The sequence below is a fragment of the Uranotaenia lowii genome, chromosome 1 (genome assembly GCF_029784155.1).
Source record: "Uranotaenia lowii strain MFRU-FL chromosome 1, ASM2978415v1, whole genome shotgun sequence".
In the NCBI taxonomy this organism is placed as follows: domain Eukaryota; kingdom Metazoa; phylum Arthropoda; class Insecta; order Diptera; family Culicidae; genus Uranotaenia; species Uranotaenia lowii.
The window spans coordinates 13509700-13521903 of NC_073691.1; the positions used below are offsets into that span (position 1 = coordinate 13509700).

At 37.4% G+C, this 12204-nt stretch overlaps 1 protein-coding gene across 2 annotated transcripts in view; it reads left to right on the forward strand.

Annotated features, from left to right (window-relative positions):
* Window positions 1-12204, forward strand: part of LOC129742950 (uncharacterized) — a 97896-nt gene that overhangs the window by 23882 nt on the left and 61810 nt on the right. The gene's annotated exons all lie outside the window — the stretch shown is intronic.

Here is a 12204-nt window from a genome sequence, read left to right on the forward strand (position 1 = left end):
AGAAGCTTACTCAGCTTTGTTTAACGAATGAATAGCATTCTACTCAGCCTTAAATTTAAGTTCTTATCGATACTTTCAAAGTCCATAGTTGAAGCTGAGTAGAAGGCTATTCAGCCTCCACATGAGACCTAAAAAAAAAGGTAATTAAAATGAATGATGTTTTTTTTTGCTTTGCATTTTATACCTATTTATGTTGATTTGATGTTGCTTTAACTGTGAATGAGTTTTATACTTACTTGAAAAATTTGCATGCTTGAAGATTTGAACCTGAACCAACGAGGTGAGAACTGAACACGCTACCTCTGTACCATGGCCAATGCTTAGATTGCTGTTAGTTTAAACATCAATATGAAATAAACTTGGAATTATCGACTTTTCAAAGCAGGCGATATTGAAAAATGTAAACATTCGTACCTATTCACAAAAGGATGTATCAACTTTTTTCAAAACAAACTAGGAGGGATTGAAATTGAACTTGAGTGTTTTTATGTTTGAAGATATTTTTTGTTATTAATTTTGTTTCTATCTGTTTCTTATTTTAGTTTCAAAAATGGAAAGCGCTTCATTGTTCATCAAGGGTTTCCCCAATCACGACAATGAAAATTTGCGGACCTTTGCGGACAACTATAGAAAAGAAATAGAGAAATCTCGAACCCAGCTTATCCTATTGAAGAAAAAAATGCTAATAAATGCGAGAAGCTACCGTCTATACAAGCCAGTAATTGCGTTGCTCTAGGTGCAGAAAGAGAAATCGGATTGCGAACGTAAAGATGTGTTTTGTTGTTCCGGATTGTTAGATATAAATCTTGTTAAAATTGAAAAACAATGTGAAATACATATATCATTTATGTCAGTTGTGAGTTTAATTCGTTGTTCGAATATTCGATGTTCTGATATTCTATTATTCACTCTTGTGAAAAATCTTAACGCTAACATTTGCATTGAAGTTCTTTAGAAGTTCCTAATGGACCCAAAAAGTTCGTAACAAGTTCTGCATGGAACCAAAAAGTTCGTAAGAAGTTCTGTATTGAACCGAAAAATTCGTAAGAAGTTCGTAACGAAGCACGATTAGCCAAATTGAATTCTGGATTTTTAAAGTTACTTGGAACGCACAAAAATGTTCTATGCTACTTCTTTAGACTTTTTATGTTCGTTCAGAAGTCCAAATCAAGCACTTCTGTTCATTTCTCTCGAGTACCTTTTATTCAGCCAAATGTGAACTTTTGATGCACAGGATTAAGTATCTATGCGACTTTTGGTTACTTGGGAATGTATTCTTGTAGTCTTAGACAGTCAGCTTCATTTTTTACCACATGAAATAGTTTCAGGTCGTCCGCGTAACCTAATCGGCATTCGGCAGGAAGCATCAGCAACACATCATTGAAAAAAAGTGAGAAAAGAAGAGGGCCGAGATTGCTGCCTTGTGGCACGCCTGACTCATTGAGGAATGCAGAAGAAGTTTGGGTTCCTAGTTTTACAGACAGTTGTCTGTTTTTCAGATATGATGCCATCCACGAAACAAACGTTTCCGAAAAGCCCAATCTGTTCAGCTTGGCAAGGAGCAGGTTGTGGCTGACACGGTCGAAAGCAGCTTTGAGATCCGTGTAAATAGTATCTACTTGGAATCCTTTTTCAATAGATTTGATGCAGTATGAGGAAAACTGGGTCAGATTTGTGCTAATTGATCTACCTGGGAAAAATCCGTGTTGGTCGCTGGAGATATAAGCTTTGGCTTCGCGCATTATGGTTTTAGATATCAAGATTTCAAACAGTTTTGACCCAACACAGAGAGATGTGATTCCTCTGTAATTTTGAACATTCTGTTTGTTACCTTTCTTGTGAACTGGAAACATGGATGATTTTTTCCATTGTGCTGGAAACGTGGATGAGATCAATGATCGGTTTATAATCGACATCAGGGGCGTGCAAAGTTGTAGAGCACAGTTTTTGTAAACTGTGGCTGGTATTCCGTCGGGACCTGGCGATGATGAAGGTTTCAGTTTGGTAATGGCGGCAAGAATTTGGTCAGCAGAATATCTCGGTAATTGTATATCCAAAGCGCTCACTGGCACAAATGTTAAGGCTTGCTCAAGACTTACATCGTCAAATAGCGCATTATGTGTGAAAACACTGGAAAAATGTTTCGCAAAAAGTTCACACTGGCCATCAATCGAATCACAAACTTCGTCATTCAAGTGCATTCTTGTGGGCAAACCAGTTTCCTTTCTTTTCTCGTTCACAAACGACCAGAATTGTTTTGGGTTTCGCTTCAAATTTGCCTGCATGCGGATCGAGTATCTTTTGTAAAGAGTTCGGTTATATTTTTTGTAATTGTTACTAGCTTTTATAAATGCCGATTTCGAATAGGCATTCTTATGAAGGCTATAATATCTGAGCAGCAGCTCTTGTACGCTTCAGTGTTGCTAAAGTTCGGTTAGACCAGGGGGGTTTACGTTTTGCATGCTGAGGTGGGGTGGTTAACGCAAGTAGTCAGGCCGGAGTTTGTGAGCCCGGAACAGTGTGAGTGGGAATCAAATCCGCAGCAACCAATACATCGAATACGATCTCTATCGAAGGTTTTTTTGTTGCACACAGAACACAACATGATGGTCTCCATGCTTTGCCGGATTATCAGGCTTTGCACACACAAGGTAGGTGATCCAGATCTAGTACCGCAATAACAAAACAGGAGTGCTTAGCTGCATTATGTGTAATATTATCATAAATCACATTAAATGCAAGAGAACTCCACCGAGAAGCTATTTTACAGTGTAAAATTTACACAACGCTATGAGCACAGCGATACCGTTATCAATATTTATTGCGCGATTTTACACGGATAAATCATCTATTTAATTCGCCGTAAAAAAGTCAACAAGTACACGATACAGTGTTGCCAGAAAATTGCTGACTTATGCTGCACAAACTGCTACATCCTTCGTTAGGTGAGATTTGTGACAACAAATACGGCGAAAAATATTTTCCACTGGTTAGATCTTTAAATAAAAAAAGCCCGTTGATTGATTTCCTATGATTTTCCAGTGCATCCAATCCTACCAGCAAATATAAGGCTCGATATTCCGGCATTTCGTCATGCCAACCAAGGTTCCTTAGGGCGTATCTCAGAAATCTTTTTTGGACTCGTTCTATTCTGTTTTTATGTACATTGTAGTATGGCTGCCACACTGTACTGACATATTCGATAGCAGTTCGTAGAAGACCAACATAAATTGAAACAATAATGGTGTAAGGATTGTCTAGCTCGAGACAAATCATACCATACCGTACATGGAGTTTGCTTTGGCAACGACTTGTTCAATATGTTTTGAAAAACTAAGTTCCACATCGAACTCAACGCCTAGGTCCTTCACCGACGATTTTCTAGCAATGATACTGCTGTTTTCTAAACGATATTCATGCAAGATGTTATTCATCTTCCGAGAAAAGGTTATCGTGCTACATTTTGAGGCATTGATTTTCAATCCAAACGCGCTGCAGCACTCAGAAAACCTATATACCGCATTTTGTAGAGTCAAGCAATACTTGGAGTTTCGAACTGGAAGGAACATTTTCAGGTCATCTACGTATATCAAAACATACACGACACGCAACACTCCGGGAAACTCGTTCATAACAGTGATGAAAAGAAGGGGTCCCAAGTGACTCCCTTGTGGTACACCACTGTTAATCGAGAATACGCTATCTGCCATTTTGCATGAATGTGTTCATATGATTTTTTCACTGCAACGTCTTTTAATCACCATTAGAAGTTCTTATGAAAATTGAAAGAATTTCATAAGACTCTTATAAAAAATTATTTTAAACTCAAAAAGCGGCTCATAAGACGTATTTTATGAAGTTCATAATAAAATTTTACCACCTGTCGTCGGTCTTGCGAACTTTGCAAAATTTGACTAAAAAAATCCCTGTAGGAAAAATTAACCTGTTTAGCGCGATTGTATTGTCGAAATTCCCTAATTTCCTCGAAAGTTGGGTGTCACTTTCCAACTGGAATAGTGTCTTTTATGCGTTCTTGACGTTTTAAAACTATCGGATTCTCACAAATTCTGACAAATTTGGCATTTGTAAAAGCATGTTTCAGTTTAGAACAGGTTAGGATGCATTTTAGTTACAAAACTTTAGTTTCAATGCACAATCACCCCATAGAGCAATGACAATTGTCTGTAAAAGATCATGTCATTCAAAATGCTCCAACAGAATTCTACATACCCATCCATAGAGGTCATCAAACCATACTTTCAAAAATAATTAAGTACTGCCACGAAATACGTGACACTATTTGCGAACCCCTTTCAAAAATGGAGGCCACCTTTTTGGTTCGTTCGAAATGAATGGGCAGGGCCATTGGGCACAATTAAAAATAGATAGATATCAGATAAAACAAAAATCGAAAGAGAAACCCCGGGTATCGACAACAACGTTAGATACGTGACTTTCAGTGATCGCAGCAGAAATCTAATTGCATTATTGTTTTCTCCCAAATGGACAATGGCCAATGATGGCGCGTGTCAATGCCTTTCGGGTTCCATTGACGAATATGGAATGAATACTATAGGTGCTGTCCATAACTTGAAGTGAATCGTCTTTTCCTAAAATGGCCATCGCTTCCACATAAGTTGTTCCATATACGCAAATATGCGAAAGTGTTTTTACTTTCGATTATTCTATTCGAAACTTAGATTAGCATAAAGTACCTACCTGCCACTTGTCGCCTGTCATTCAAGTCCCTAAAAAGAGCATGGAATTTCGGCCATTTGCTCGTCTAAACGAGTTATGTAAGATGCCAATTTTTGGTCATCCCAAAACTCGGTTACTGGTTAAAATTGAAAAGAATTTCGATTTTACTTAACAAGCTTATGAGAAATCTTAGTAGCCTAAGTTTCACACCTTCAAATGGGTTACTTCGATATGATTTGCCGAATTAATTAACAACACTGGTCTAATAATATTTTACCACGGGTCGATATAGGCAAGGCCTCGGTGACCTTTGGCTTCATATTGGAAGATTAAAAGTGAAGTGGTTCGTAGTGTGGTTTTTATTTTTAAAATTCCTCTATCAACACAAAATTAAATTGATTGGATTTGGATTATTCTCCCAATCATTCGGATTCGATCACCTTGGGCTGTAAAATCATCTTATTCTCTTTATCTAGCTAGAGGAACAAATCAATCAACGCGAAGTGATACGTTTCGTTAGCGGTACCGGAGAAAAAAAAACTACAAAATATTAACAAACCAATGGCTCACCCTGACAGTTGCCTGGCTGCCACCGGTAATGGGGCCAATAATATCGATCCGATTGATTTTTTCTTACTTTCCATCATCATTTTATTGCAGCGGTTAATGCGAAACTAATGAATGGCTCTCGTTTGTTCGTTCGTTAATCGGCCACATCTACTTCAGTTTTTCTTTGGAAAAATTGGGCAAATGCAAGCGGCTGTGACCCCAAATACGGGGCCCCTCTCGTCGTTGCGACACACTTTTCCTATGATGAGTCTCAAAAATTGGGAAACGCTCATAAACACATATGGAATCAATTCCGCCTCGCTGTTTTTTTTAAACATGTTCGCGCACCTTGATGTTAGAAAACGATCCGCGATGGCTCTTCAGACAACCGAAAGCAACCGTCAAGAACGCATATTTGGAAATTAGAAACGCACCCTTTTCCGACTTAAATATGCCCACGCCAAATGGAAATAGCTTCTTGACGTTCTTGACGGATGATGGCTGGCGTCGGCCGGCAATATTTAGCAGTAGGCTGCGATTGATAGGCGAGAAATATCAATAAACAAAGTCAGGGCTCGGCACAGCCACCTGCGGAAATTTTTGCACACGCGTGTGCCTTTTCCGTTGTCATGGCCAACTGTAGAAGCTAACGCTCAGAAAGGTACTGGCTGCCTACTTGTTAGATTTCACGCGTGGACGGATTTGGAAAAGCGTTTAACCTGCCTTCTTAATCTTAACCATTTATGCAAAATCCGCACCCCAGTAAGAAATAAAACGTTGCCGAGACTGCGAACTGTAATTGGGGGGAATTTTGTCACAACTTCAAGTATCCAGTTCGGGGCGGGCAGTTCGACATCGTTTGTCAAGTGTAATTTATAATTGGTACGACGTTTGAAACATTCTTGCGTGTCGCCCCCTCTCTCGGTCGACAAATGTCGTGGGCAAATACCTATGGGTAAAGTTGGCGTTGATGTTACGAAAGCAAAGCAAAACCACCCAACTCAACTTAAGAATATTTTTTTTCCTATCAACTCCATCGAATGAAAATGAGTTTAAATGTTTTAGCCGGTCGGCGGCGGTTGCTTCCATGTCAAACGTAGGTACCTTCCTAATTGGTGGTTTAGCTGATTTGCTAATGGTTAGAATGTGGTTGCGTACCGAAAGTTGTTCTCAACTGCGGGGGGTGAAATCTTGTTCCGACCTTACAAGGAAGAACACGAGCGAGCGCGGCTCGGTTTGAAAGGCTAATTTTCTTCTGGACATGGAAGTTTCTTGTAACCCGACAGTCGGACATTACCTTAATCAATTCCAACTAATGAGTGTGCTTGAGGTTTAAAGCCTAACTTCAGATCATGGCTGATTCAGGCAGTTTTTAATCATTATGAGTTTTTTTAAAACATTTTTACCAATTGAAAAATAAATTACATTTCGTAAAAAACTCGCAGTTTAGAACAGATTTGACAATTTTGAAGACCTTAAAAATTCTTCGTAAGCATGTTTTACAATTAGTAAAATTTCATTGAAAATATCACCAGAAAAAAAAACTAGAAACAGCAAACACCCATCAATTTATGTTTCTATGGGAGGAAACCGAAGCTCACTTCGATTGCCTACCGAGAAGATGTTGATGATCATGATGATGACGTTGTTATGTTTGTTGTTGATGTTTGATGGCTGCTTGGATGGCTGCAGATTCCAACTACTAAACTACTATATGATTATGAATGTGTTTATGTGATCCAAGATTGCATAACGCCTTTGGAAATTCGTTTTTGTCCGTTGCGGAAGTCTTTTCCTTAGAGTTTATCTAGCAGTAATAAACTCGTTGAACCGTACTCTAGTGAAACATGGATATCTTTCCTCTATTTGTAGTTTATATGAATGGATACTATGTTTTGTTGCCAGTTCACCAGCGACGATTCTAAAAATTTTATTAAAATTCACAATAATAGACTAATGTGTGTACGTGATTAAAAAACAAATTTTCACCTAATAGGTATTCGGTAAGTTTTTGTTCTCCCGTGTATTTATATTTATTTAATTTTTTCTCTACGGATCCGGACGGAATACCTGTTACTGTTATTATTAACGCGCCAGCACTAAATTGCGGCGTTCAGCAAAGTCAACCACGATATTGCCATCGGAAAACTCTAACGCCTGGGTTTCTGTGGAACTCTTCTTGACTGGTTCCGGAGCTACGGAGCTATCTGGACGTAAATTAACAGTGCGCACGGGAGACTCTTTCTTCAGACAATTATCTGCTTCTGCTGGTGTGCCTCAGGGAAGTCATTTAGGAACGATTATTTTCTTTATCAACTCCTCGACGGCCCAAAGCTGTGCTATGCTGACGACCTAAAACTATTTTACAACATCTACGGCCAGGACGATATTGATTTCCTACAAAATCAATTTAACCAAACTGGTGTGACATAAACTGTCTGCCATTGAATTGCAGTAAATGTGAAGTCATCAGTTTTTCAAGAAGGCGCTAGCCTTTTTCCGCTGAGTACTTCCTCGGAGATGAGTCAATCGCACGCGTACACTCAGAGGAAATCTTATTATTAATTTCATAAGATACATCTTATGAACCACTTTTTTGCGTCCAAAATAATTTTTCATAAGAGTCTTATGAAATTCTTTCAATTTTCATACGATGTTCTTATGAAAAATAGAAGAAACGGCATTGTGAAAAAATGATGAATACATTCATTCATAGCATCAGTTTTTTTTTCATCATCTAACAGTACGAAGCAATCGCCAGTTCATAGTTATTATAGTTTTCCTTCAATGTTAAATGTTATTGTTATCTCCGGAATGGTAAGTTCGATTTGATATTTTTGGTGTGAACGTTGAATATATTAGTAAACTAAAATACATTATTTGTTTACTTTCCAGCAAGCCGATCGGCATAAACGAAAAGTCGAAGACTAGGATGCGGCAAAAAAAAACTTTGATAGAGCCGTCTGTTGATGCGCTGCTGATGGTGACCATGAAGGATTTAATTTTAAACAAATTTGGCAAACAATAAAGTGAATGTTTTCAGCATGAAATATCGAGAATTTTTCTTATTAGAAAGTGATTTACTGTTTCCATATTAATTTCTTATGAAAAGCAACAACCTCTCATTGAAGTAGGCGTTCATCTTCAGAATTCATTCGCGTCAATCTTATGAAATTCATTAATTTTTCTTATGGCGCCACTTCATAAGAGAATCTTATGGCATACATAATAGTATTTTTCTGAGTGTAGGAATTCAGGACACACAAAAACTAAGTTGTCGACAAAGCCTCCAAAAGTCTCGGATTCTTATTTCGGGTGTCTTAGAAACCAAGATCTTCGATTGTATGCTTCCATTCGATTGAACAATTACAGAGCTAATAGTGCTACATCGGTGTTACGAGAACATTCAACCGTTTTTCTGAGCACTCCGACTTCGACGTTTCGAGAGATGTTTTCCGAAGAAAAGGTTTAAGAGTACCCTTTAATTTGACTTAGTACTCCTTTTACTATTAATTTAAGAGCAAGTTCACTCGTGTTGGGGAAAAGTGGTAGAAATGTTGACACTTGCAGCACATTTTTAAAATTTTACCTTGCGAAAATGTTATCAAGATTTTTAGCCGTTGTATTTTTTTTTAACAGCACTGTTTCTATTCCAACCGTATGTGATAGAAATACTGTTATTTTTGCATCACAACATGCGAGAATACAACACGTGTTGTAAAAACTCTTAAAGGTCACAGATCTTGAAATGTTTTCGCATGGTAAAGTTTTCGAAATGTGTTAAAAGTGTCAAAATCTCTACCACTTTCTCCCAACACTAGTGAACTTGCTCTAAAAGATGGGAATTGTATCATCTTTTAAATTCGAGATTGTTTCAAATTTTCAACTGGATTTTTCGATTTTCGGCAATATAGATAGAGTATTCATTTTTTTTTTGCATACAAGCTATTTCCGATTTATTGAAGTTTGCATTTTTTTTATTATCATCAACAAACAGACCCTTCACCTGTAGTGATGTTCCAACTCCAAGTGACAAAAGAAGGTTTTAGAATAAGTTTCGGCCTTTTTAGGAAAAATTTTCATCAGACTTTTAGTCACGTACCAATGCTATAATTCTGGTAAAATGCCAAAAATAAAGCCTAAGATTCTCGTTAGAGCAAGTTTACTGGTGTTGGGAAAAAGTGGTAGAAATTTTGTCACGTTTTGCACATTTTGAAAATTTTGCCATGCCAAAACATTTTCAAGATCTGTGGCCTTCAAGTTTTTCTACAACACGTTTCGCATGATGTGATGCAAAAATAGCAATATTTCTATCACATACGGCTGAAATAGAAACAGTGCTGTAAAAAAATACAACGCCCAAAGATCTTGAAAACATTTTTGCATGGTAAAATTTTCAAAATGTCAAAATTTCTATCACTTTTTCCCAACACCAGTGAACTTGCTATTAGATTATGTTAAGAGATGTTGAGGATCTCGTGGCTGTTGTTGTTGCGAATTTCTCCGACTACTAGGATTGCTAGGATTGTGTTTCCTTCGTGTGCTCCACTCCAAGATTGCATAACACTTTCGAGTTGCGGAAGTCTTTTGCTCGGTGGCAATCCCGCAGTGCCGGACTCGTTACCCACATTAACCGATAGGAACCTACACTACTTTTTCCCCTCACTGACTGACTGACTGACAGCTTGAAATCGGTATCAATCGGTACGACCAACAATCAAAGACTAATGTCGGTGATTAAAAGCAAATTGTAACAGGGGGAAGCTAAGATGGTAGGTTTAAAAACGCAATCCATTTGTATAGGTTGAGCTTTTTTCCACCTCATGTACTGATTAACGTTTCTGGTTTATGTAACACCGATTAACTCGATGGTCCCTCTCGTATTTGCCACGCAGTTTTATGGTCAATTATTGACTCTTTATGTGATAAGTTGGAAACATATTTCGAAATTAACGTTGGCTGAACGAGGTAAACACAACATGAGTAGGTACATCATTTGTTTTGTTGTTATATCGCATGAATTTGCCCAGAAAGGTTTCGTCACTTATAGCGCATTGCGGTCTTTTGTATTGTTTTCATTTCGAATAATCATCAGCTAATATAGAGCGGACAAAAAGATCGGTTCAAATTTGACCAAGCAAACTGGTGAATGCTTGCTGACTGCTGAATATATAGTTTCAAAACGAATAGACTACTTTGTTAAAAATTAAACGACCAGGAATGTAAAAAGTAAAAATGTTTTTCGTATAATCCAAATCATCAATATTTAGTCTGCAGTTATCGATTTTAAATAGCATACTTCAACAAATAATTTGGATTATTATCGTTATTAACCTGCTATAGCTCTCATAATGCCTACAAAATTAGCGCACTTATCCATACTTTTCAAACGGTTCTTTGAACAGAATCCAGTGTGTATGCTTATGCATTTTTAAGGTTTGCTTCTCTCATGTCAATCACATTGAAATAAGCCCCTGTTAAACTCAAAATTATTGACATGCCGGTTTTTGTTGTATCCGTTTCCTCTCAATGGATGTATCCATGTAGGTAGGTTCCCCAAAATTAGAGCCGCCGCACAAAGTTGAACGTGATCCATCCATTTATAATAACAATGAGCGCTCAGCACTTTTTTCGGCATTAATGCAGCTGATGTGCGGTTTTGTTTGCTCGTTTTAAGGTGGCTAATGATTAAATCACCTCATTTTCAGCTCTACTGCCGATGGCGATGGAGATGTGCGGTTCATAATTTGGGTCGGCTAATTTCGAAAATCTATTGAAACAAAAAATGGAGAAAAATGAACAGCAGCAGCAACCAAACCCACATCATTACTTCCAATAACCAACAATACTTTACGTATGTACCTACCTTCATATATGAGCTATTTTGAAGGAGTGAAAGTTAAAAATCAAAATGGGGACTTCTTCTCATTGCGTGCCGGTAATTTGTACCATAAAAAACTGCAATATTGATAGTACATTTTTAGCAAGAAGAAAAATAATCGGGAAAGTGAGACAAGGGACAAAATCAAAATCCCCAAGCAGTCAAACGTCAAAAAGCAAAATTAACAAAAAAGACAAAAATTGGAGAAATAACAAAAATGACAAAAATGACAAAAACGACATAAATGACAAACAAATTACAGAAAATGAAAAAAATGACAAAAATATTGAAAAAGGAGAAATTTTTAAGAAAAATCCAGTAATGACGAAATTTCCAAAAATTTTGATAATGACTCAAATGACAAAGATTACAAACATAATAAACTGGACGTCTTTTGAAAGTTTTTGAACATTCAACTCATGTTGTTTTCTGAATTTATGATCTTCTGAAAGGCAATTTTTCTATAATTTAAAACAATGAAGCCGCATTGAAAAAATGTACAATAGAAAACCGAATCATGGAAAAATTGCATGTATGGGTTTCTTCATGGACGCGATCAAGTTTATTAGAAACACAAGGTTCTCTGACTTTCTAAGTTCGTAGGCGAGAAGTGCGCCTGGGCTCAATGAGTTTGTTTACAAACATAAGAATATTTTGTGCGGCTGACTACAGTCGAACAAGGCGTTCCTGAACCTTTCAGCTGACCGATGAACTACCGATAAAATATGGTGCAATCGTTAAGCAGAACTTTCCGGTAAGCAGTGCAAAAAAGCTTCCCCCGAAATAAAACTGTGAACTCAGATTTCAGCTGCTCAGTGGTTTGTTGGTAAACAATCTCCATGAGTTCCGCAGTTGCAAAACCAAAATGGCTGAATCGGGAATTGGACATACGGTAACAACACCTCCTATATATATACACACCTTGGGCACGATAAGGATCTACATAGTTAAATGATATAAATAAATACATCTTTTTGCAAAGGTAGAAGAAAGGTGTTTTTCTTCATAAACACATTGACAAAAGTGACGTCACTTTAGACCATTTTGGCGACGAATATTGCCTAGGATAAGTGAAA